The 26186-nt window shown below is 46.7% G+C and overlaps 1 protein-coding gene across 7 annotated transcripts in view; it reads left to right on the plus strand.

Annotated features, from left to right (window-relative positions):
* The window catches only part of CASK (calcium/calmodulin dependent serine protein kinase), a 1033919-nt gene that overhangs the window by 568979 nt on the left and 438754 nt on the right, over window positions 1-26186 (plus strand). The window lies entirely within an intron of this gene.

A 26186-nucleotide genomic window follows, 5' to 3' on the forward strand; every position in this document is an offset into this window, starting at 1 on the left:
CTTAGCATTTTTGCTGGTGGCAAAAATCTGATGCTAAGAGAATGGTTCATTTCAGATGAAATTGCTGCTCCACTAACAAACTGAATTAGCCATTATATGTAAGTGACATCATCTGATTGTGCTGAATGGACCTATGTATCAGAACTCAAGTTTTACTGAGCCTGTACTGGAGTTCACATGCTGCCTCTTGAGCCCCTCAGTCTCTTTTTGTCTGAGCTACTGCACAGACATATGCGCCCCCCCCCCCAAACACACACACACCTTCTCTCTCTTATTTTAAGTACATAAGATATGCCATACTGGATCACACAAAGGGTCTATCAAGCCCAGCATCCTGTGTCCAACTGTGGCCAGTTGAAGTCGCAAGTACCTAAACATTAAACAGATCCCAAGCTATTGATTAATAGCAGTTTATGGACTTCTCCTCTAGGAACTTATCCAAAGTTTTTTTAAACCCAGTTACACTAATTGCCTTAACCATGTCCTCTGGCAATGAATTCCAGAATTTAACTATGTTTTGAGTGAAAGAATTTTCTCTGATTTATTTTAAATGAGCTACTTACTAACTTCATGGAGTGCCCCCTAGTCCTATTATCTGAGAGATTAAATAATCTATTTACATTAACCTGTTCAACTCCTTTCATGATTTTGCAAGTTTTTCTCTGAATCATTAGTCTTTTTAGTTTGTGGCTTTTGTAGCCTCTCAGCACTTTTAAGTGCTACAAAAAAAAAAATAGAGCATGTCTAAGGAAGGCCCAAGAAGAAAGCTGCTTATTAGCAGCTTTAAGGTCTGCATTTGTGGACACTGGATGTCTTATCACAGATCTTCATCAGGTCTCTTATATGCATCTGGGCCCATATTACTATATGGCAAAATGCTGCAATTGTGGGTACATATCTCCCAGGTGCAGCAGTTACGAGCATGGAAGATATGGGATCTTAGAACGCCTAAGGATAAACGCTGGCATGAATCTGTACACTTGAGCCATTCTTATTCCAGGAGCAGGACATCCTCAGGCTCCTGACATTTTTGAGTCAAGCCAGGGCTCTTCATATCTCTCTCTCTCTCTCTCTCTCTCTCCCTCCCTACTCCATTGTGAGGGCTCCCCTCACCTGTGGCGCTGGTCCCCCAGTGTTTCAAGTCTGGGGTCGAGCAAGGTACAGAGGCCTTCGGGTACGAAAGGCATGAAAGAAGATGCCTAAACAGGGCATGTCCTCATGGTGGGCATCTTTGAAGCTGAAGAAATAGAGGATGGTACAAAACTCTGCAGCTAAGGACTCATCGGCACCAAGGAAAGATAGGGCCATGTCTGCACAGATACTTGAAAAGTTTTAATAATGCACAATCGGCATACCTTATCAAAATGTTACTTCAATCATGCCTTTTCCACCTAGTTATCACTTAGCTTTATTTAGCGAATGCTTTGTACATTCCTTGCTTTAAATCCCTAATCTCAATTCCCTGTATTTATACAATTTTCTACCACCTGTTATTTCCCAAATTGTTATGCAAGTGTTATATTTAACAACCTAGTTTTCTTCTAGCTGTGTTTCTCAATCTATTTGTTCTTTAATTTTTGACAATTGTAAAGCTCTGTTGCCAAGTTATGTTAAATGGAAACCGATGTGATGTTTTTCTAAATGAATGTCGGGATACAAAACTACATAAACAAATAAAATACATAAATAAAAATACCTTTTCTGATGGAAAGAGATCATTAGAACTAGGGGGTCACAAAATGAAACTCCAGGGATGGCGACTCAGAAACAATGTCAGGAAATATTTGTTCATGGAGAAGGTGGTAGATGCTGGAATGCCCTTCCAAAGGAGGTGGTGAAGATGAAAACAGTGAAAGAATTCAAAGGGGCATGGAATAAACAATGTAGATCCCTAAAGATTACAGGATGGAAATGAAGAAATGAGTGCATTGGGGTAACTTGCTGATGCCGTGGTTACTACCCTTAAACAATAAGCCTCATACTTTTGATGCAATTCCAACATGGCCCTCTGCTTCAATAGCAAGGGATAATGGGGAATAGGATTCAAACAGCAACCAACAAGGGCCTGACATTTATGGTCTGGGAATCTGTTAAGCATGGGGTAGCCTGCACGGCGCAGAAGATACTACCATAAGCTTACTGGGCAGACTGGGTAGAACGTTTGGTCCTTTTCTGTCATCATTTCTATGGTCTGTCGTCTTTTCTGGCACAGAAAATCCCCATAGCACTAATTTGTTTATTTTACCTGGACCCCAGTCCTTCCAGGGCACCATCTGTGGCACTTTTGATGCCACAGATGGTGCCTTGGAAGGCACAAGAGCATGCTGTCCAAGGCAGCGTAGGCACTATCGTTGCAAGGACCCAAGAGGCATCCCATTGCAAGAATTGCCAAATATAGACACGATTTCTCCCTTACCTGGGAAGTCCGGCAATGGTTAGAGGAAGAAGGGCGTGTCAGCTCGGGTAGCTTCCTTACTGGGCATATCATCTCTAAGGCAACAGATGTCTGTTTTGTCACCATCTTTTTCATCAGGGTCACAGATCAGCATTCTCCCTTGGTTGGGGGCGGAAGAGGATGCAATGGGGATTCCATTGGACCCCTTGATTGACATACCATAGTACTTCTCCCCTTTAGAGGATCTCTACTAGTCCACGTTTCTGGATAAGTTGCTGATTGTACTTGATAGTGTGAGAAAAGAAGCAGATCCAAGAAAGGAGGTCTTCAGTCTATTTTGCAGTTCTTGCAAATTCCAGCAGACGCTCTAGCCATCCCTATGCACAAGATGCTTCAAGATCTCCAATTGAGAATGTGACAAATTCCCACTTCTTGTATGCTGGTGTGATGAACATAAGAAATTGCCATGCTGGGTCAGACCAAGGGTTCATCAAGCCCAGCATCCTGTTTCAACAGAGGCCAAAACCAGGCCACAAGAACCTGGCAATTACCCAAACACTAAGAAGATCCCATGCTACTGATGCAATTAATAGCAGTAGCTATTCCCTAAGTAAAATTGATTAATAGCCATTAATGGACTTCTCCTCCAAGAACTTATCCAAACCTTTTTTGAACCCAGCTACACTAACTGCACTAACCACATCCTCCGGCAACAAATTCCAGAGCTTTATTGTGCGTTGAGTGAAAAAGAATTTTCTCCGATTAGTCTTAAATGTGCTACTTGCTAACTTCATAGAATGCCCCCTAATCCTTATATTATTTGAAAGTGAAAATAACCAAGTCACATCTACTCGTTCAAGACCTCTCATGATATTAAAGACCTCTATCATATCCCCCCCTCAGCCGTCTCTTCTCCAAGCTGAACAGCCCTAACCTCTTCAGCCTTTCCTCATAGGGAAGCTGTTCCATCCCCTTTATCATTTTGGTTGCCCTTCTCTGTACCTTCTCCATTGCAACTATATCTTTTTTGAGATGCAGCGACCAGAATTGTACACAGTATTCAAGGTGTGGTCTCACCATGGAGCGATATAGAGGCATTATGACATTTTCCGTTTTATTAACCATTCCCTTCCTAATAATTCCTAACATTCTATTTGCTTTTTTGACTGCTGCAGCACACTGAGCCGACGATTTTAAAGTATTATCCACTATGATGCCTAGATCTTTTTCTTGGGTGGTAGCTCCTAATATGGAACCTAACATCGTGTAACTACAGCAATGGTTATTTTTCCCTATATGCAACACCTTGCACTTATCCACATTAAATTTCATCTGCCATTTGGATGCCCAATCTTCAAGTCTTGCAAGGTCCTCCTGTAATGTATCACAGTCTGCTTGTGATTTAACTACTCTGAATAATTTTTTATCATCTGCAAATTTGATAACCTCACTCGTTGTATTCCTTTCTAGATCATTTATATATATATTGAAAAGCACCGGTCCAAGTACAGATCAAGTACCTTGATTTGAATTATAGGGTGCAACCAGTCCCTGGATTTGGCATGGTCCAACTTCCTCACCACTCCATGGTAGTGGAGTCTACCCTCAAGTGGACCAGAAATACTTGGGGAAGTTTACAATGTGTCTCCAGGGAAAACACAAAATTCCTAGATACTTTTGGCAGGAAAGTCTTTGAGATCTATGCTGAGTGCTCGAATTGTGGTGTATTAATTGTATATGGTACAATAATTGTACGAATGTATCAAGAAACTGAAGCTCTTAACAGTCTCTAGACCCAGAACAAGCTGACATATAGAAACATAGAAATGACGGCAGAAAAAGACCAATTGGCCCATCCAGTCAGCCCAGCAAGCTCCCTCACATATTTTCCCATACTTAGCTGTTTCATTGACCACCATGTTCAGGGCCCTTGTTGGTAACTCTGTGATTCAAATTTCCTGCCACCCCCTGTCATTCATGCAGAGAGTAATGTTGGAGTTGCATCAAAGGTGAGCATAAGGCTTAATGGTTAAGGGTATTAACTGCCGCATCAAGCAAGTTACCCTGATTTTTGTTTACCCAGACTGCACAGATCAATGCCTTGTTGGATGTTGTCTGAATGCAGATCCTCTCTTCCACATTCCCCCTGCCGTTGAAGCAGAGAGCAACGCTGTATATGCATTCAAAGTGATGTATCAAGCTTAATTGGTTTAGGGTAGTAACCGCCGCAATAAGCAAGCTACCCCCATGCTTATTTGTTTACCTAGACTGTGTAGTTCAGTCCTTGTTGGCTGTTGTCTGAATCCAAATCATCTTTTCCACAATTCCCCTTGCCATTGAAGCAGAGAGCAATGTTGGAGTTGCATTAACCATGTGAAGGCTTATTGAGTAAGGGTAGTAATCACCAGGTAGTAGCCTCCATTCCAGCAAGCCACCCCCATGACTCTTCTCTTCATTCCCATCTTCTATTCTTTATGGATCCACAGTGTTTATCCCATGCCCCTTTGAAATCCTTCACAGTTTGTCTTCACTTCCTCCAGAAGGGCATTCCAGGCATCCACCACTCTCTCCATGAAGAAATACTTCCTGACATTGGTTCTGAGTTTTCCTCCCTGGAGTTTCAAATTGTGTCCCCTAGTTCTACTGATTTTTTTTCCAACAGAAAAGGTTTGTTGTTGACCATGGATCATTAAAAACTTTCGAGTATCTGAAAGTCTGTATCATATCACCCCTGCTCCTCCTCTCCCCCAGGGTATACATATTTAGGTTCTTCAATCTCTCCTCATAAGTCATTTTATGAAGACCTTCCACCTTTTTGGTCACCCTTCTCTGGACCGCCTCCATCCTGTCTCTGTCCCTTTGGAGATACGGTCTCCAGAACTGAACACAGTACTCTAGGTGAGGCCTCACCAAGGCCCTGTACAAGGGGATCATCACTTCCTTTCTCTTACTAGATATTCCTCTCTCTTTGCAGCCGAGCATTCTTCTGGCTTTAGATATCGCTTGTCACATTGTTTTGCTGACTTCAGATCGTTAGACACTATCACTCCTGCTCCGTGCACATCAGCCCTTTACCCCCCATCAAATACAGTTCTTTCGCATTTCCACACCCCATATGCATGACATTGCACTTCTTGACATTGGTTGAAGATATGGCAGCTGAAATTCACTCTTCCAGCTTCCTTAAATCCCGTCTCATTCTCTCCACTCCTTCCGGCAGGTCCACTCTGTTGCAGATCTTAGTATCATCCGCAAAAAGGCAAACCTTACCTTCTATCCCATCTGCAATGTCGCTCACAAAGATATTGAACAGGACCGGTCCCAACACAGATCCTTGCGGCACTCCGCTTAACACCGCTCTCTTCAGAGTAAGTGTCATTTACCATCACACATTGTCTTCTGTATATCAACCACTTTACAATCCAGGACACCACCTTGATACTCACTCCTAAGCTTCTCATTTTATTCACAAGCCTCCTGTGCAGGACTGTATCAAAAGCTTTGCTGAAATCTAAGTAGATGACATTGAGCGCTCTTCCTCAATCCAATTCCCTAGTCACCCAATCAGATTTGTCTGACAGGACCTAACCCTGATGAATCCATGCTGCCTCTGGTCCACCAGTTCTTCTGACTGTAGATAGTTCACTATTCTTTCTTTCAACAGCGACTCCATTATTTTTCCCACCACCGAGGTGAGGCTAAACCGACCTGTAGTTTCCAGCTTCCTCTCTGCTCCCACTCTTGCAAAGCGGGACCACCACCGCTCTTCTCCAATCACTCGGCACCACTCCCGTTTCCAGGGATCTATTGAACAGGTCACGCAGCTGACCCGCCAGCACATCTGAGCTCCCTCAGTATCCTGGGATGAACCTCATCAGGCCCCATGGCTTTGTCCACTTTCAGTTTTCCTAGCTCTTCCCATACATTCTCTTCTGTAAATGGAGTTACATCTATGCCACTCCCCTCCAGTTTCTTGTTAACTAACAACGGTCCTTCTCCAAGGTCCTCTTTAGTGAACACCGAACTGAAGTATTCGTTTAATATTTCTGCCATTTCCTCATATCTCTCCACACATTGATCCTTTTCACCTTTCAATTTCATTATACCACTTTGGACTTTTCTCCTTTCTCTCTGATGTATCTGTAAGATGGTGGAGGATGCAGAAGACCATGAAGAACATTTAATCCTCTATAATTTGTTTGATACTGCAACCAGGACTTCAACAGCCATTAGGGCATGAAGACTTGCTTGGCTGCAGCAAGTGGCCTGTGGAAAGATATGCTTGACTGTCTTGCGAATGTCCCATGTGCTGGAAACAGTTTGAGACAAAGTTAAGGAGATGGTGGCTTACATTAATCAAGCCTTGTCAGAGGAAGAGACCAGCCTCCTCTATCCAGATATCAGTACTTTTCGTATAGACATCTTGCTCTTCTTCATCAAACCATATCTGCCCTAACATTACAACAGCTCCCTACCAAGGGGCATCAGAGGGAAAGACATTGAGAAAAATTTCCACAGCAGACACAAGCAAAACCAGGACTCCATTTTTGACGAATCTCAAACTCAACTCTGCCCCATCTGGTGGTCAGAGCCCACAGTTTTTTCTTTCAGAATGGCAGAAGATCACCAAGGTCTGACAAGTGTAGTTACTGCTTGCATTTCTCTCGCCTCCTTAGGACCCAGCACAAAGCCTTCAATTCAGAACCAACTCAATCTGTCCAGTTTCAACTGGGAGTTGCTTTTTCAGCAGAAGGCCACAGAACGAGTATATTTTATAAATAAATAAATCTGCCCAGGAGTGTGGTCAGGGATTCTATTCCCGATTCTTCCTCATGCCGAAGAAGACTGAACAAAAGTGCAGATTCAAGAGAAATTCAAAATGAACTCCTCCACACTATCCTCCCTTTCATTCAACTGGGGAATTGGATGTGTACTCTGGACCTCATGGAGATATATGCACACATACCCATTCATCTGTCTCATGGTAAGTTCCTGAGCTTTGTGATGAAGTAGATACATTTATCAGTACAAGGTGCTCCTTTTTGGCCTATTGGCAGCCCTGAGGGTAATCATGAAGTGCCTGGTGGTGGTAGCAGCACAGCTTTGATGGCTGGGTGTCTGCATATTCCCCTATCTGGATGACTGATTAGTGACAGTTCCTACTCAGTCGGGGGTTCTGGAATTTCTTGAAGACAGTCTGATTCCTCTGGTCCCTGGAGTTCCCAGCTTTACCAAGTTGAGTCTAACCCTACTTCAGTCTGCACAGTTTATAGAAGCATGGATAAACTCTGTACAGAAAAGAGCTTTCCTCCCAGTTGATAGAGCCGATGTACAGATGAATCTAGGGAAGATCCTTCTGGAGCAAGGCTGGACTCCAGTAAGACATTCTTAGTCCCCATGGTATGGCAGCTACAGTACATGTAGTCCCCATTGCATAGTTGAATATGATGCCTTCAATGGGGCCTCTTACCAGTGGGACCAGCTAAAAGAACTTTTGTTTCATCTCTTGAAAGCATTCTTGCCAGTCTTGTCTGTAGGCCTTGCTTTGTGAACCTAGCCTCATCAAGTAACTCTTTCCACTGACCCCTCCATCAAAGGTAGGGAACACATACTGGAACAGCTGGAATGCAGGGTACATGGTCCTTAGCAGAGAGAGTCATTTTCAGATCAACCTACTAAAGTTGTGAGTCATTCACTACACACTAAAGACGTTCTCACCTGCTATCAGGAAAAGAAATATTAATCAGACAGACAAATTGAGTAGCCATGTTTAACATAAAAAAGGGTGCATAAGTTCATTATATCAGAAGTCTGCCTAGATCTAATCATGGACTATCCGTCACGGTGCTTGCCTCCAGGTAATCTTCCTACCAGGAACCCTAAAGCCCTAGAGGACCATTTTTGCAGAGTTCTGCCACCGCACAAGTCATCCTTAGATAATCAAGTGATGGACGGTTTGTTCAATCTCTGAGGTCAGCAAACAATCCACGTATTTGCTTCTAAAAGCAACAGAAAAGTCAGGAGTTTGTGTTCCATGCTTCCGAGCAAATACCATTCAGCACCTGATACTTTTCTGCTAAACTGGGATGTCTACTTTATGCATATCCATCAATCTAATTAATCATGAGGACAGTCCAGAAGGTTCTCTGGGATCATGCATGATTTATCTTCATTGCTTCGGTATGCCCTAGACAAGTGTGGTTCTCATATCTTGTTGAATTGTCTGTACTGCCTCCAATTCCATTGGGAATATCTACATCACTCAGGGGACAGGTAGGCTCTGCCATCCAAATCTGTATGGATGTTGAACATGCATTAGCTTAAATTCTGTTTGACAGACATGAAAGAAATCCTGATTTCAGCCAGGAAGCCTTCACTGCAGAAGTCCTATAGAAACGTTTTCAGACTGGTGTCAGTCCAACTCTCTAGACTCCTTTTTCCTTAGCCCAAGGGATTCGCTCTACTGCTTGTTTTGCTTTTCTTCTTCAGGACTTAGTACTTCATCAGTGAAAATTCACTTCAGTGCTATTGCACTTACCATCAACAGATGGAAGGAGCACTTGTTTCCACCCATCCTTTAATCTTTAAACTTATGACAGGGTTTTCTTATTCCAAGCACCTAGTTAGTAAATTTCTAGTGCCTTGGTAACTTAATGTAGTCTTGATTCAGCTCATGAAGCCTCCTTCTGAGCTTCTAGAATTTGCTAGTTTAAAGTTCCTCACATGGAAAGAGTTGTCTCTCATAGTTGTCATGTAGGTCCTACACACGCACAATGGATGTCCTTGCAAATCCTTCCAGATACGTGTAGCTGACGCAATAATTGCAAATCACCCGTTCTTCATGAACACTATAAACTCACTTAAGGCAATAATGCTCACAGAAATAATGTCAAACTCTGTCGTCTTATAGTTTTAAATGCTCATCAATAATAAAGAAATACTCATCTGAATTTAAGTAGCAAAAGTCCATTCCAAAAAATGTCAGCTTCAGTTCATTGATATAGCATTTTATTGAAAATGAACTTTTTGGGTTCTATAAAACAAAAAACTAAAAAAATTAAAAAATTGGTATTGGATTAATAAATTAAATGAACCGTTGTACCCAAGTATGAGTTTGAATGATAGCCAAACTCGAGTTATAGGTCATACAAACTGAGTTCTTTTTGACATATGTGGTTCATTACATGTGTATGAATTTTGACCAGTGACACCCTTTTCTTTTGATGTGTTTACAGTGTGAGGGTTCTGGAATACGTTTGGGCTTATTTTGTGTGCTACATTTGTCTGTGACAAGAAAGAGGATATTAAGTCAGAAATTCAGATCATACATTATCAGGAATTTTAACTGCTAGGCAGAAGTGGGCAGTGAAATTGGCATGTCATTCCCAAGCAATACAGGAAGTGGGAAGAGAAAATAAATTCACTCAACTTAAATCTTAAATCAGTCTTAAATCAGTCATTCCAACAAACTTCTTAAGATTTCCGAGGCCCGGTGTCCCACCCTTAGGCATTGAGCCAGTTAGATTTAGCTCAAGATTTGGCTAGACGGCCAAAGTTGTTTATCCATTTATTCACCCTGTTAACGTTGTTTCTGGTCCCAAGTTTTGGCTTCCTGTTATAATGTAATGCCTTCGTTTGTGCAGTTTTATTGTTTAATGTAAACCGAATTGATTTGTAACTTGTTACAAGAATATCGGTATATAAGAGTCCTAAATAAATAAATAAATCAACTCCCAAAAAAAAAAAAAAGTGACTATGAAGAGCAGCAAACCAAGATGGAAAGTTATGTTCTGGGCATCATAGCGGACAATACTTTGAAATCTTTGGTTCAATGTGAGGGAGCAATCAAAAAATCAAACAATGTTAGAGATTATTCAGAAGAGATTAGAGAATAAAACGGCGAATGTCATAATGCCCTTGTATCACGCCGTGGTGAAATCACACCTAGAGTATTATGTGCAATTCTGGTTACCACATCCCAAGAAAGATATAGATGCATTGGAAAAGGTACAGAGAGAGGCAACCAAAATGATAAAAGGAATGGAATGGCTCCCTTTCAAGGAAAGGCTAAAGAGGTTGGGTCTGTTGAGCTTGGCGAAGACACATCTGAGAGGGGATATGATATGGAACAGAAGGAGTAATTGTAAATTGCTTTACTATTTCAAAAAATACAAATACTAGGGGGCACTCCATGAAGTTAGTATGTAGCACATTCAAAACAAATCTGAGAACATTCTCTTCACAATTATGCTCTGGAATTCATTACCAGGGAATGTGGTTAAGGACATTAGCATAGCTAGGTTTATGCAAGAATATGCAAGAATTTTTACTCGTGCATGCACTTATGGACGTATGTTTTAAAATGCACCAACCGCACACAAGTATGCTCCTAATTTTTAAGAGGTTACTCGAGCACAGCTAGGGTACGACTGTCAATAGGACCAGGTCTGCTTTTATGCGCATATGTCAGCAAATTTTAAAACATGCTCGTGCGAGGGACAACCCAGTTTTTCCAATTATTCCACCAGTTTTGTCAGTTAATATCGAGGTCTTCCAGAGCCCTCTCTTTCTCACAGGACAAGCAGGATGGTAGTCCTCACATATGCGTGACGACATCAGGATGGAAGCCCAATCACGGAAAACTTCTGTCAAAGTTTACAGAACTTTGTCTGGCCCCTACTGGGCATGCCCAGCTTGGCACTAACTCTGCAGCTAGCAGGGGTCCCCCTTCAGTTTTCTTTTTTCCATGCAGCAGTAGCCTCACGGTTAAGGAGCTCTGAAGAGATTCCTGACATGAATTTTCCTCACGGAATTACTAAAAGTTAAATTGCCCCATAGGGGGGTCCCTCCTCTACCTTTTATTAGTCCGTGGTACTCCGGTAAGTTTTTACCCATTTCCCGTCGATTACTGTCTAGTTTGGCCCTCGCGGCCTACTGGCCGTCTATCGTATCACGGCTAAATTTTTTCCATGGCGTCGGGGTTTCGTCAGTGTCCGGACTGTACCCGCACCATGTCTATCACAGACATGGTGTAATGTGTAATGTGTCTAGGACATGAGCACGATGTCTTGACCTCGCAAGGCCAGAATGGAGAAGATGGAACTTCTCTTCCGTGCTCAAACCCCGACTCCGTCCATTGCATCGACGTCGTCGGAACCGGCACAGTTGACTTCGCGCCAGCATTGACCACCGACCGGTGACTGACCGGCATAGACAACTTCTCGGCCATCAACACCCTCTACTCCCTCTCAGGATTGAGGGGATCGCAGGGACAAACATTGCCATTGACGCCGTAAGACTCGGACCATCGAGGGAGCGAAATCATCGACCTCGCCATCATCCGAGCCGTTGTCGAGGAAAGGCACCGACCATTCCTTTGACCGGGTCTCCGAGGCAACCCTCACCCGATTGGGGATTGGGAGCCGCAACTCCACCTTTAACAGTGGTGCCTGCGGCTCTGCCTCTGCCGCCTTCTTCTCTTCCGGAGCTGGGGCTACTTGCTCCAGGTCTCCGAGAAGAACAGGACCGTATGGGTCAGGAAGCCATCGACAAGGCGATGCAACATTTTCAGGTTCCTCCGGCACCAACACCAGCACCAACTGTGGAACCGATCATCGACCTGATTCCAGCAGCGCTGGTACCTCTGCTATCCAGGATGGAAGCCCTAATGGCCGCCTTTCCATCGATGGATCCCGGGGCTCCGATGCCCTCTCCACTGATAGCATCATTGGGAGGAGAAACACCGTTTCGCATTCCTCCATCCGGAGTTATGACTCAGCCATCGATGCCTATACGACACTCGCCACCGATCCAACCATCGGTGCCGATACGTCCATTGGCGCCACCGAGCCATCCATCGATGCCCTCGATGCCTATGCCGGTGCCTCCGATAATTCCTCAGATTCCTTCAGAGCCTAGACCAGGACCTTCAGGTATCCAACCACCCTGTCCCTCTCTACTTCCTAGAGGGAAGGGTGTTGATCCTTATACCTGGGGAGATGATACCTCATCAGACACCGATGACTTACCTTCACCACCTTCACCCACTGAGAGTAGAAAGTGTTCTCTTCCAGATGACCTCTCATTTATAAATTTTGTGAAGGAAATGGCTGAATTGGTTCCTTTTCAATTGCAGATGGAACAGGATGATAGGCACCAGATGATGGAGTTGCTCCAGTTCCTGGATGCCCCAAGGTAATAACCTCTATTCCCATCCATCAGGTCCTTCTTGATCTCCTCAAGAAGAATTGGGAAAATCCAGGAACAGTTGCTCCAGTATTTACACAGGAAAGCTGACACTACTTATTTAGTACAGTCAGCCTCAGGTTTTCAGAAGTCACAGCTTGATCATCACTCGGTCGTGGTAGAGATTCTGCACAAAAGAAGGCAAAAAGATCAAAACCTCACTCGTCTGTTCCTCCTGTCAAGGAACAGAAATTCCTAGACAACATTGGTCGCCAAGTATTCCAAGGGGCCATGCTCATCGCCCGAATTGCCGCCTATCAGCTTTATATGACCCAATATAACAGGGTCATTTTTAAGCAGATACAGGACTTCTCAGACTCCCTGCCTCAGCAATTCCAAAAACAATTACAAACCCTTGTAAGCAAAGGTTTTGACGCAGGCAAACATGAGATTAGAACATATTATGACATTTTTGACACCTCTACCAGAGTGTCTGCAGCCGCTATTTTGGCGAGACGGTGGGCCTGGCTCAAGTCTTCTGACCTTCACCCAGAAGTGCAAGACCAATTGTCCAACCTACCTTGTGTGGGAAATAACCTGTTCGGCGAACAGATCTAACACACGGTGGCAGAATTAAAAGACCATCATGAGACCCTAAAGCAGCTTTTTGATGCCTTCCTACTTCTCAAAGCAGCCTTTTAGAAAGGACTCGAAGAAGTTGTTCTACCATCCAAGGAAGTCCTACCCGCCACCAGCCAGATCACGTGCTACGAGACCTTATCAAAAACCGCAGTCTCGCCAAACCCGAAAACAAAAACCTCAAACAGCTCCCCAGCCAGGGCCTGCTTCAGGTTTTTGACTTCCACTTAGAGAGCAGCAGCCAGATTCCTCTGTCGCACATACCAGTGGGAGGTCGACTGTGCCTCTTCCACAACAGGTGGCATTCAATCATATCCGACCAATGGGTATTAGCAATCATTGCTTAGGGTTACCATCTGAACTTTCTCGCCCTGCCACCAGACTCCCCACCTCTACAGACGTGGAGAACATCCGATCAATCTATTCTTCTGGATCAAGAGGTCTCCCTCCTTTTCCAGTCAAGAGCAATAGAACCCGTTTCACACTCTCAGCAAGGCCTAGGGTTCTATTCCCGGTACTTCCTAATCCCCAAAAAATCGGGAGGCGTCCATCCTATTCTAGATCTATGGGCCCTCAAGTACCTCCAGAGAGAAAAGTTCAAGATAGTAACCTTGGGCTCGCTTCTATCTCTTCTACAAAGAGGAGACTGTCTCTGCTCTCTGGACCTCCAGGACGCATACACCCATATTGCGATAAATCCAGCTCATCGCAAATACCTGAGATTCCTAGTAGGCCTCAAGCACTATCAATACAGAGTACTTCCATTCAGCCTAGCATCTGCACCACGAGTCTTTACAAAATGCCTCGTAGTCGTCGCAGCATTCCTCAGGACACAGGGTGTTCACGTCTACCCCTATCTGGATGACTGGTTAATCAGGGCTCCCACTCAGCAAGTTGCTCTGTCGTCCCTCAATCTAACTTTACACACTCTAATTTCGTTAGGATTTCTCGTCAATTACGACAGATCCTACTTAGTCCCATCTCAAACCTTATTGTTCATTGGGGCAGATTTGGACACCTTGCAGGCAAAGGCTTTCCTGCCTAGACAACGAGCACTGACTCTCGAATCACTTGCTCACCAGCTGCAGTCTCAACATGCTGCGACTGCATGCCAATTTCTCGACCTCCTGGGACACGTGGCGTCCTCAGTCCATGTCACACCAATGGCCCGCTTGGCCATGAGACTCATGCACTGGACTCTGAGGTCTCAATGGACTCAAGCTATTCAGCCTCTGTCAGCCATTGTCCACGTCACCGACTAACTCAGTCTGTCCCTCGCCTGGTGGAAAAATCAGTCCAATCTCCTCCAGGGATTACCCTTCCAGGTTCCGAATCCTCAAATCATTCTCACCACTGATGCTTCCAACCTCGGGTGGGGAGCCCACGTAGCCGATCTGCAGACACAAGGCTCTTGGTCTCCACAGGAAGCCAAATACCAAATAAATAGATATGCTCTCAGGACCTTTCAGGATCGCCTGTCAAATCAGGTCATCCTAATTCAGACGGACAACCAGGTGGCCATGTGGTTCATCAACAAGGAGGGAGACACAGGCTCCTTCCTTCTGTATCAGGAAGCTGCGCAGATATGGGCGGAAGCCCTCTCCCATTCAATGTACCTCAGGGCCACCTACTTGCCGGGAGTGGACAATGTGCTGGCAGACATGCTGAGTCGCGTTTTTCAACCGCACGAGTGTTTTCTCAACCCCTTGGTAGCAAATGCCATCTTCCAACGATGGGGATATCCTCAGATAGACCTCTTTGCGTCCCCTCAGAACCGCAAAGTGGACAACTACTGCTCCCTCATTCGCAGCAAACACTCTCTGCCCAGAGACGCATTCTCCCTCTCATGGGCAAACCAGTCTGCTCTATGCATTCCCTCCACTTCCTCTTCTCTCGAAGACTCTCGTGAAGTTACGTCAGGACAAGGGAACCATGATCCTGGTAGCGCCTCACTGGCCACGCCAAGTGTGGTTTCCAATACTTCAGGATCTCTCCATCCGCAGGCACGTTCCCTTGGGACAGGACCCACTCCTGATCACTCAAAACGACGGGTGCCTACGCCATCCCAATCTTCAAGCCTTGTCCCTGACGGCATGGATGTTGAAAGGTTAATCCTTCAGCCACTTAACCTTTCAGATCCAGTTTCCCTTGTCTTGATTGTTTCGCGAAAGCCTTCCACGAGAAAATCTTACTCTTACAAATGGAAAAGGTTCATGTCATGGTGCTCTTCTCGGTCCCTTGACCCCTTTTCCTGTCCAATCCCGAAGTTTCTGGACTACCTCTGGCATCTATCAGTCAGGCCTTAAGACATCTTCCATTAGAATGCATGTCAGTGCGGTAGCCGCCTTCCATAAAGGTGTCGAATGTCCCTTTATCAGTACAACCCCTTGTAACACGCTTTTTGAAGGGCTTGCTCCACATCAAGCCTCCACTGCGTCCTCCGGCCCCTTCTTGGGACCTTATTCTGGTTCTGGGTCTGCTCATCAAACCACCATTCGAGACTCTTCACTCTTGTGAACTTCGATATCTTACATGGAAAGTGATTTTCCTTTTGGCTATCACTTCAGCTCGCAGAGTTAGTGAATTGCAGGCTCTAGTTACCTATCCGCCTTACACTAAACTTCTGCAGGCCCGGGCGGTACTCCGCACTCACCCTAAATTTTTACCTAAGGTAGTCTCGGATCTAAACCTATCCATCATACTACCTACCTTTTTTCCCAGGCCCCATGCCAACCCAGGAGAACAGGCTCTGCATACCCTTGACTGTAAACGGGCTCTAACGTTTTACCTAGACCATACAGCTGCCCACAGGGAAAGCACTCAATTGTTCGTCTCTTTCCACCCTAACAAGTTAGGGAAGCCTGTGGGTAAGCAGTCTCTCTCCTCCTGGTTGGCGGACTGCATATCCTTCTGCTATCAGCAAGCGGGCATTACATTTCAAGAACTTGTTAAAGCACACTCTGTGAGGGCCATGGCGACTTCAGTAGCACACCTACGATCAGTGCCGCTTCCTGACATTTGCAGTGCTGCAACCTGGAGTTCTCGCCATACCTTTGCAGCCCACTATTGCTTGAATAAAGCCGGAAGACAAGATTCCATCTTCGGCCAGTCTGTCCTTCGCAACTTATTTACAACATAACGTACCTACACCCTTCCGCCTGCCCGGTGGGGTTCAGGATGCCCTCTACCAAATTCCACCCCAGTTGTTGTGCCTGTTACACGCCTTTGGGTACATTTGGTGCATGTTCGGACATCCTCAGCTCGGTACTCACCTAAATGTGAGGACTACCATTCTGCTTGTCCTGTGAGAAAGCAAATGTTGCTTACCTGTAACAGGTGTTCTCACAGGACAGCAGGATGTTAGTCCTCACGAAACCCGCCCGCCGCCCCACGGTGTTGGGTTCGTAACATTTTGTTGTTTTATTTTTCGGCACTGCCTGTAGCTTTCAAATAAGATCGAAGGGGGACCCCTGCTGGCTGCAGGGTTAGTGCCATGCTGGGCATGCCCAGTAGGGGCCAGTCAAAGTTCTGGAAACTTTGACAGACTTTTTCCATGATTGGGCTCCATCCTGATGATGTCACCCATTTGTGAGGACTAACATCCTGCTGTCCTGTGTGAACACCTGTTACAGGTAAGCAACATTTTCCTAGCGTGTAGCAGATGGACTCAAAACAAATGGGTATAGTGTGCTCGTGTTAGCAGTTGGAGACGGATCTGGCGTCAGCACGGGTACATATACCCCCACAGGAAGTGTAGCAAATCAGTAATTTCTGTCTCCAAAGCAGTTTGGAGCTACCTCACGCTCACTGAGCGTGTTTCCAAATTCTAACGACTAAATTCATAGAAGAAACCTACTGAAGGCGAGCCCCGCACTCCTGTGGTGATACCAGGCGGTCACTCACCCAGTTGAGTTTCCCGAGCTGACTTCCGTGGTCCCTCGGAGGTAAGAGCCTCGGTCCGGTGGCCGGTTCGCGGCAGGGACCTAGCCCCCGAGTGAGAAGGGCTCGGGTGCGGCTTGGCCCCCGAGCGAGACGAGTTCGTGCGCGGCCTAGAGGCAGCGGGTGCACTTCCTTATGCGCGGCGGTGAAGGTACTCACCCTCTCCCCCCGCAGCCGGAGACCGCCCGGGTCACAGCCGGGAAGCGCCGAAGACAAGGTAAGGCGTACATCTTTACTGGGTCTCTGAGGAAGTGTGGACTAACTGGGCCTGCCTACGAGGCAGCCCGCCAAGGAGGTTGCCATTTTGCCTGCCTACTCACCTTCGCCAACTAAGTGCACGTTGCTAAGCGCACGCGATAGGCACACGTTGTTAGCGCACGCGCTAGGCGCACATTGTTAGCGCACGCGATAGGCGCACGTTGACTACGCACATATTTATAAGGCGCCCATTTATAGGCGCACAGTGTAAGATGCCCGTTCTAGGCGCATGCTGTTAAGCGCACTTGTTAGGTGCACATCATTGGGCGACACCGAATTTCAGGCGAATGGAGCATAAGAGAGCCCATGCGTCCGCAGAGCCGGCACCTCCAGAATCAGGCATGAAAGCTCTAAGCCTCTGCTCAGCATGCAACCTCAGAGCCACACAGAGCGAGGAAGCAGACTCACTGTGTGCCCAATGTGAGGAGGCCATGGGAGTTCCTGGACAGGACCGGTCCCAGCCGGTCCCAGCCCAGCGGCGAGCAGCCAGGGAACCCGAGAGACCTGGTGCCCCTACGGCCAGATCCGGCTTCGCTTTCCTGGGTGGAATTATTCAAGGGGATTCACGCCTTTGTCCAGATGCAGTCTGCTCCTCGAATGGGTCTTTCCGTCCCGGTTGATCCGGCCCCTGGACCCTCGAGACCTAGGCGCGGCCACTCGCCACCCGATAGCCCCAATTATGAGGATTCGGATTGCTCCGAGGAAAATGAGGAGCCCCCCGAGGAGGGTGAACTTCCCTCGGAGATAGAACCATATCGGACCATGAGGCGCTTCTTTCGGAAAAAGGATCTTTCAGGCCTGGTCTCACAATGCCTATCGGAACTGGCCATTCCGGGCCAGGACACCCCAGGGGACCCTAAAATGAACCTCCTGTTAGAGGGCCTGCGCCAAACGACTCACCATTTTCCCCTCCTACAAGCAGCACAGCAGCTAATCGATCTGGAATGGAAGGCACCGGAGGCCTCATTCAAAGGGGGTCGGGCCTTGGCAGGCATGTACCCTCTGGATCCGGCGTCCAAGGAGCTGATGGCGTGCCCCAAGGTAGACGCCATAGTTAACGCAATAGTGAAGCACACCACCATTCCGGTTGAGGGGGGAGTGGCCCTCAAGGATTCGCATGACCGACGCATGGACACCATTCTGAAACAAGCTTTTGAGGTAGCAGCCATGTCCCTACGAATCGCGACCTGCTGCACCGTGGTGACGCGTTCCTGTTTATCACAAGCGAGAAACACCCAGGGAGAAGACATGGAATCAGCTCTCGCATTTCTCACTGACGCAGCCTCCGACCTTGTCCATTTGGCAGCCAAGGGAGTGTCCTCCTCAGTGGCAGCCAGGAGACAGCTTTGGCTACGTAATTGGGCGGCCGACTCGTCCTCCAAGACACGACTCACAAGAATGCCCTTTAAGGGTTCCCTACTGTTCGGCAGCGATCTCGAGAACTGGGCTACTAAATGGGGTGCCTCCCATTACCCCGTCTACCAGAAGACAGGTCAAGGAGGAGCCAGCGTTCTTTTTCTAGACCATCCAGAGGTAGAAATTCTCAGCGCTTCAACCCTTACAGGACGCGCTATCGAGCACCTCGTTCCCAGGCCAGGAACCAGCCCTTTCGGACTAAGCACAACAAGAAGAGAACCGGCTCGGGTTCTGGCCCCGGCCGCACCCCACAATGACAATCAGCCGACCCATCCGGGGGTAGCAGCCATAGGGGGCAGGCTAACCCTCTTCTACCGCAGGTGGGTCGAGATCACTTCGGACCAGTGGGTCCTCGCCATCATCCGAGAAGGATATTACCTGGAGTTCCTTCGGCCTCCGCCGAACAAGTTTGTGGAATCTCCTTGTTCACCGCTCAAGAACGCGGCGCTAGAAGTGACCTTACAGAGGCTCCTGGCCCTAAAAGCCATAATCCCAGTACCTGCAGGAGAGAGAAATTCTGGGCATTATTCCATTTATTTCAAGGTACCCAAGAAGGAGGGCACTTTCAGGCCCGTCCTGGACCTAAAGTCAGTCAACAGACACCTACGGGTCCCCAGCTTTCGCATGGAAACTCTATGGTCTGTCAAGAATTCAGTACAGCCAGGGGAGTTTCTCACCTCCCTAGATCTGTCGGAAGCCTATTTACATATCCCAATCCATCGGGATCACCAGTGCTATTTACGCTTCAAAGTCCTGAATCAGCACTTCCAGTTCCGAGCTCTACCCTTCGGGTTAGCCACCGCGCCGCGGATCTTTACCAAAGTCATAGTAGTAGTGGCGGCGGCACTCAGGAAGGAAGGAATTCTCGTCCATCCCTACCTGGACGATTGGCTGATCAGGGCAAAGTCACCGGAGGAGAGCCACCGGGCAACCAACAGAGTTATATCTCTTCTGGAAAGCCTCGGATGGATAGTCAACATAAACAAGAGCTCCCTACAGCCGTCCCAGTCGCTGGAATACCTAGGGGTCCAATTCGACACCCGAGAAGACAAGGTCAGCCTGACCTCCAAGAGAAAGTCAAAACTCCAGAGTCATCTGCAGGTCCTGCTGAGTGCCAGCCAGCCCACAGCTCGGGATTACCTACAAGTCCTCTGCCTCATGGCATCCACTCTGGAGGTGGTGCCATGGGCGCGGGCTCATATGAGACCATTGCAACGCGCCCTTCTATCTCGATGGAGCCCACGATTACGGAACTACACCATACACCTACCTCTACCGGCCAGAGTGCGGTATCAGCTACGGTGGTGGTTGTAGCCCGGCCACATGAGCCGGGGGTCAAGAATGTCCTCCCCAACCTGGATCCTGCTCACCACAGATGCCAGCCTGAACGGATGGGGGAGCACACTGCGAGGAGCTCACCGCCCAAGGGCGGTGGACCAGAGAAGAGTCAAGGTGGAACATCAACCAACTAGAGGCACGGGCAGTCAGGCTAGCATGCCTGCGATTTGCCCACAGACTTCGCAACAGAGCGGTCAGAGTGATGTCAGACAACGCCACCATGGTGGCATACATCAACCGACAGGGCAGAACCAGAAGCCAACAAGTGTCCCTAGAGATAACTCCCCTGATGATTTGGGCAGAAGCAAATCTCCAGGACATCTCCGCCATCCACATCGCTGGGAAGGACAACACCACGGCAGACTTCCTCAGCAGAGAAAGCCTAAACCCGGGGGAAAGGCAGCTGTCGCCCACAGCTTTTCAGATAATTGTGGATCAATGGGGGATGCCAGCCATGGACCTATTAGCGGACAGGTCCAACGCTCAAGTTCCCAGATATTTCAGCCGCAGGCGGGATCCTCGAGCCCAGGGGATCTATGCCCTGGTACAGCCGTGGCCTCAGGGGATCCTGCTATACGCCTTTCCTCCATGGACCCTGCTGGGCGCCATTGTACACAAGATTCAGCCGCACCGAGGCCTGGTTCTTCTAGTGGCCCCGGACTGGCCAAGAAGACACTGGTACGCAGACATGAGAAGACTACTGGCAGGGAACCCTCTGCCTCCATACAGGGGACCTGCTACGGCAAGGCCCCATCCTCCACGAGGATCCGGCTCAATTCTCTCTTACAGTCTGGCCATTGAGAGGGCTAGACTGAAGAAAAAAGGATACTCGGAGCCGGTAATAGATACACTTCTCCGAGCACGTAAGTTCTCCACATCACTGACATATATCAGGATCTGGAGAGTTTTTGAAGCCTGGTGCGACTCTCACAGCACCAATTCACATGCCGCTAAGATTCCTATCATTTTGGACTTCCTACAAGATGGACTTCAGAAGGGTCTCTCCCTCAGCTCCATCAAGGTTCAGGTAGCAGCGCTGTCTTGCTATGGCCCCAGGAGTGACGGCAACACCATTGCCAAACACCCAGACGTTTCACGTTTCCTGAAAGGAATCAAACACATTCGCCCGCCAGTGAAGTGGCCAGTGCCCCTGTGGAACCTCAACCTAGTATTGGAATTTCTAGCGGGATCCGCCTTCAGGCCCCTTCGAGGCCTGTCTCTCTATTTGTTAACCTTGAAGATGGTGTTTTTGCTGGCTGTGTGTTCAGCACGCCGCATCTCAGAGCTACAAGCACTATCCTGCCGTGATCCATTTCTCAGAATCACTCCAGAGGCTATCCATCTTCGCACAGTTCCATCCTTTTTACCCAAAGTGGTCTCACACTTTCACCTCAACCAAACCATATCCTTGCCTACCACGGAAGGTTTGAAGAAGTCGGAAGAAGGTCGAATGCTACGCCATCTCGACATCGGCAGACTGCTGTCCAGATACCTGGAAATGTCAGAACCAGTACGAAAGACGGACCAACTGTTCGTCCTGCACAGCGGGAAGAAGCAAGGGGAAGCGGCCTCACGGCCAACCATCGCCCGCTGGATTACAGAAGTTATCAAGGCAGCCTACATAGAGGCGGGAAAACCACCGCCTCTACAGGTCAAGGCTCATTCTACCAGAGCACAATCGGCCTCTTGGGCAGAAACTAAGCTGCTGTCGCCTGCAGAGATATGTAAAGCGGCAACGTGGTCCTCCCTCCATACCTTCTCCAGATTCTACCGTCTGGACGTCCAGGCCCGGGAGGACACAGCATTTGCGAGGGCAATCCTAAACTGTCCTCGGGCAGCCTCCCGCCCAGTCCGGGAGTAGCTTTTGTACATCCCATTTGTTTTGAGTCCATCTGCTACAGGCTAGGAAATGTTGAGATTACTTACCTGATAATCTCCTTTTCCTTAGTGTATGCAGATGGACTCAGCATCCCGCCCTGCTGCCAGTATACATGGGGATTCGCCAACTCATGGTAAGCCATGTTTTCTTATATAAGGCATCCACCCTGCCGGGTGTCGACGCCTTCCGGCTGAGTACACTGGCGGTCTCCAGCTACCATCAATTGGTCAGGGTAATCCTGTTCATTTAATCGGTCAGTCACACATATATCCATAAAAGCTTTGCAAGGAAGATTACTGATTTGCTACACTTCCTGGTGGGGGTATATGTACCCGTGCTGACGTCAGATCAGTCTCCAACTGCTAGCACGAGCACACTATACCCATTTGTTTTGAGTCCATCTGCATACACTAAGGAAAAGGAGATTATCAGGTAAGTAATCTCAACATTGCTTTCTTCAACCTGCCTGCCCTTCCATGTGATGCCAAGTGGTCAGGACTAGCCAGAGAACAGACTCCAGGCTGGACTCTGGCAATAATCTTTATAAGCTTTTTTTTATTGCTAAGCAAATTAAACAAAACAAGTTAGCTAGTTTGTGCATTTCAACAAAATAATTATAACTTAGTTGTATTCTGGAGGCTTCTGTCTCTCTCCCTGGGCCATCCTCATCTCTCTGGCTGTCGTCTCTTATCCCTGGTTGCCTTGATCCATCCTGTCCTAGAATCCCCTGCTGGGTTAGGACTTAAAGAGGACCGGTACAGATAACTGTACCCAGACTTTAAAGTGTTCTGAGGGAGTTCTTACATGCTCCCTCACACCCCAGTTGACCCAGATCCCTCACCCTGTCCTGTAAGCCCCAAAATGTGAAACAAGCCAAAATGCCCCCACAGTCTCTGGTTTTTAAATTTGGAGTTACGTGTATGTCTTGGCCCCACCCCAGAATGCTCATGCCCCGCCCTTTTTCCACCCTCTTATTCCTCATGTATGCATGGGTACATGCACATGTATATTGTGGCTTTTTAAAATCCACGTTGCTCGCGTGCAGCCCACATACACACATATGTAGGCATTTTTGCACAAGCAATGCTTTTAAAATAGACCCACTGGGTTTTTGCAGCACAAATGCATTTCTCTACATTTTTAGCATAAAATCTTAGCTGCCAGACTCTAGGTTAATCCTCAAGTTTCGCTACATCTCTCCTCATATTTTCTACATCTTGGCTATCTACCCTGTTGCAGATTTTGGTATCATCCGCAACATAAACCTTTCCCGATAGTCCATCCACAATATCACTTCTGAAAATGTTAAAAAGAACCAGTCTAAAGACTGATCCCTGCAGCACACCAGTAGTAATGCCCTTTTCCTGTGCGTCAAGATTCTCAACTGTTTTGTATGTTTTGATTCTAAATAGGTAGAAAGTGGCAGTAGCTAAAAGAACTCTGTCCAGTTGTCTAATGGACTTTATTGTATACTTGTTATGCTCTCACTGGCCTAGACATTACAGATTCTGTAAAGCCTCATTAATGGGCCGATACAGTAAAGTCCGCGGGAGAGCGGGCAAACGCCCGCTGTCCTGGCGCGCGCACGGGCCACTCTCCTGTGCATGCGATTCAGAATGCAATTTAGGCCTGGCGGTAAAAACAGGTAAAAGGAGGCGCTAGGGACACTAGCGCCTCCAGTTTTCGTCCTGTGAGGCACGGGCCGACTTCAAATTATTATTTTTTTTTTTTTTTTACTTTTGGCAACTTTCGGGACCTCGACTTAATATCACCATGATATTAAGTCGGAGGGTGTACAGAAAAGCAGTTTTTACTGCTTTTCTTTGCAATTTCCCGGTGCTCGAAGAAATTAGCGCCTACCTTTTGGGTAGGCGCTAATTTCTGAAAGCAAAATGTGCGGCTTGGCTGCACATTTTGTTTTCTGAATTGCGCGGGAATACCTAATAGGGCCATCAACATCCCACCAGATTTGCGACAGGAACCCTGCCTTCCTACATTTAAGAAAAAACTCAAAACGTGGTTATTTATGAAAGCCTTTCCGGACCTAAACTGAACCACTAGTCATCATTAACTAATCGCTTAGACTTTGCCTTAATATGGTAATTAACTCCACCCCAACAGGGTAATTCACTAATGCTACAAATGCCGCTTTGTGCATATATGTTCGCTCTGTTAAAACCCTAACTTCTTTTCTCTGTTCCAAGTTGTATAACTCCCTTGTTTTATTGTAACTGCAATCCTTAGCCTTCACTTGTTTAATGTTTACTATTATTATTATCATTATTATTTATTATCTTTTTTGTTCCCTCTCCACGTTAATTGTAAACCGACATGATGCGATATTCATCGCGAATGCCGGTATAGAAAAACTTAAAATAAATAAATAAAATAAATAAATAAATTTGCATGTTGCGGGCGCTATTAGGTTCGGGGGGTTGGACGCGCGTTTTCGGCCCCTTACTGAATAAGGGGTAACGCTAGCGCGTCAAAAACGCGCGTCCAATAGAGGGTTAATAGTGTGCTCCGTCGGAGCGCACTGTACTGTATCTGCCCATAAGTGAGCTATTGTGCTTCAATGGCTCATCTCAGAGCTGCTTTTATTGAAGTCATTTGCAAAGTTGTGACTTGGTCATCTGTGCACACTTTCACATCACACTACTGTCTATAATACATGTTAAGAGTTGACTGTTCATTTGGATAAGCAGTTTTGTGCATCTTATTCACTGTTGGGGTTGAGTTGCTTTTTCAGTATCACTGCACTATGCAGCCATCAACTTGGGACTTTCCACATGTCATGCTTAATTCAGCCCTGCTTGTTGATGGAGAAAGCAAGTTTGCTTTCCTATGGATTCTCCATATACAGCAGGATGAATTATTACTCACCCGTCTCCCTGGAGAGTCAAATACCTAGCTAAAGTTTAAGCTCTGCAAAGGACTGAGGGGCTCACAAGGCAGTGTGCACATGGGAACTCCTAGTCAGGCTCAGTAAAGTTTACTGAGCTCTAAGAGAAGGGTCTATTCGGTGCTGTCAGATGATGTCACCCATGTGTCATGGCTAATTCATCCTGCTGTCTCCACAGAGCCACATTTATGGTAAGCAGGAGGAGAAGTCCATTACCTGCTATTAAGTTCACTTAGAGAATAGCCACTGCCATTAGCAATGGTAACATGGAATAGACTTAGTTTTTGGGTACTTGCCAGGTTCTTATGGCCTGAATTGGCCACTGTTGGAAACAGGATGCTGGGCTTGATGGACCCTTGGTCTGACCCAGTATGGCATTTTCTTATGTTCTTAATATGACAGATGAGAATCCCAAGGCTCGACTTGCGTGCTCGATTTTTCTTTTTCCCCATGCTAATAGATCATAATTGATCTCTAGCTTTCCCAGAGTTGTCAACCTGCCTTCATATCCTCATGCAAAACTAATTCTACTACTCCTAGAGATTTCCTTTTAGATTTGATTTCAAAATTAAATAGTAAAATTGGAAGCTGAAAATTCAGCAACCCTAATATTCTATGGAACATAACCCAATGTTTTGACTATGCACTAATTCTATTCTTCATGAAATAAATTAAAGTAATAGCACTGTCTAAGAAGAGAAATAATGAAAGGCAGGGGCGGTCCAAACCTGGCAGATGAGAGCAGCAGTCTAAAAACAGAAGCGCCTGCTGGGTCAAACCAAGATCCATCAAGCCTGTAATCCTGTCTGACAGTGGCCAATCCAGGATACAAATATCCATCAGATCTCAATAGTTTTTCCAATTCTTTTATCCTATTCTCAGGGGTAAGCGCTGGCTTTCCAAGACTACCTGCTAATTACTGTTTATGGACTTTCCCTTCACCGTGCCTTGACCACATCCTCTGGCAACAGATTCCATAGCTTGATTGGCTAGTGCTATGATTAGCGGGCTAAAAGTAATTTTAAACAAAATAATAAACTTCCTACAATTTGTTTTACATCTACCAGTTGCTAGTTTCATGGAGCATCCCCTAGCGCTAGTGTTGTTTGAAAGGGTAAGTAAACTGTTCCCTATTTACCCGTTCCACCCCATTTATGATTTTATAAATTTCAGTTCTATCCCCTCCTTTTATAGACTAGGAGCCCTAATCTGTTTAGCCTTTCTGCATAAGGGAG

The sequence above is a fragment of the Rhinatrema bivittatum genome, chromosome 5, assembly GCF_901001135.1.
Source record: "Rhinatrema bivittatum chromosome 5, aRhiBiv1.1, whole genome shotgun sequence".
Lineage (NCBI taxonomy): Eukaryota > Metazoa > Chordata > Amphibia > Gymnophiona > Rhinatrematidae > Rhinatrema > Rhinatrema bivittatum.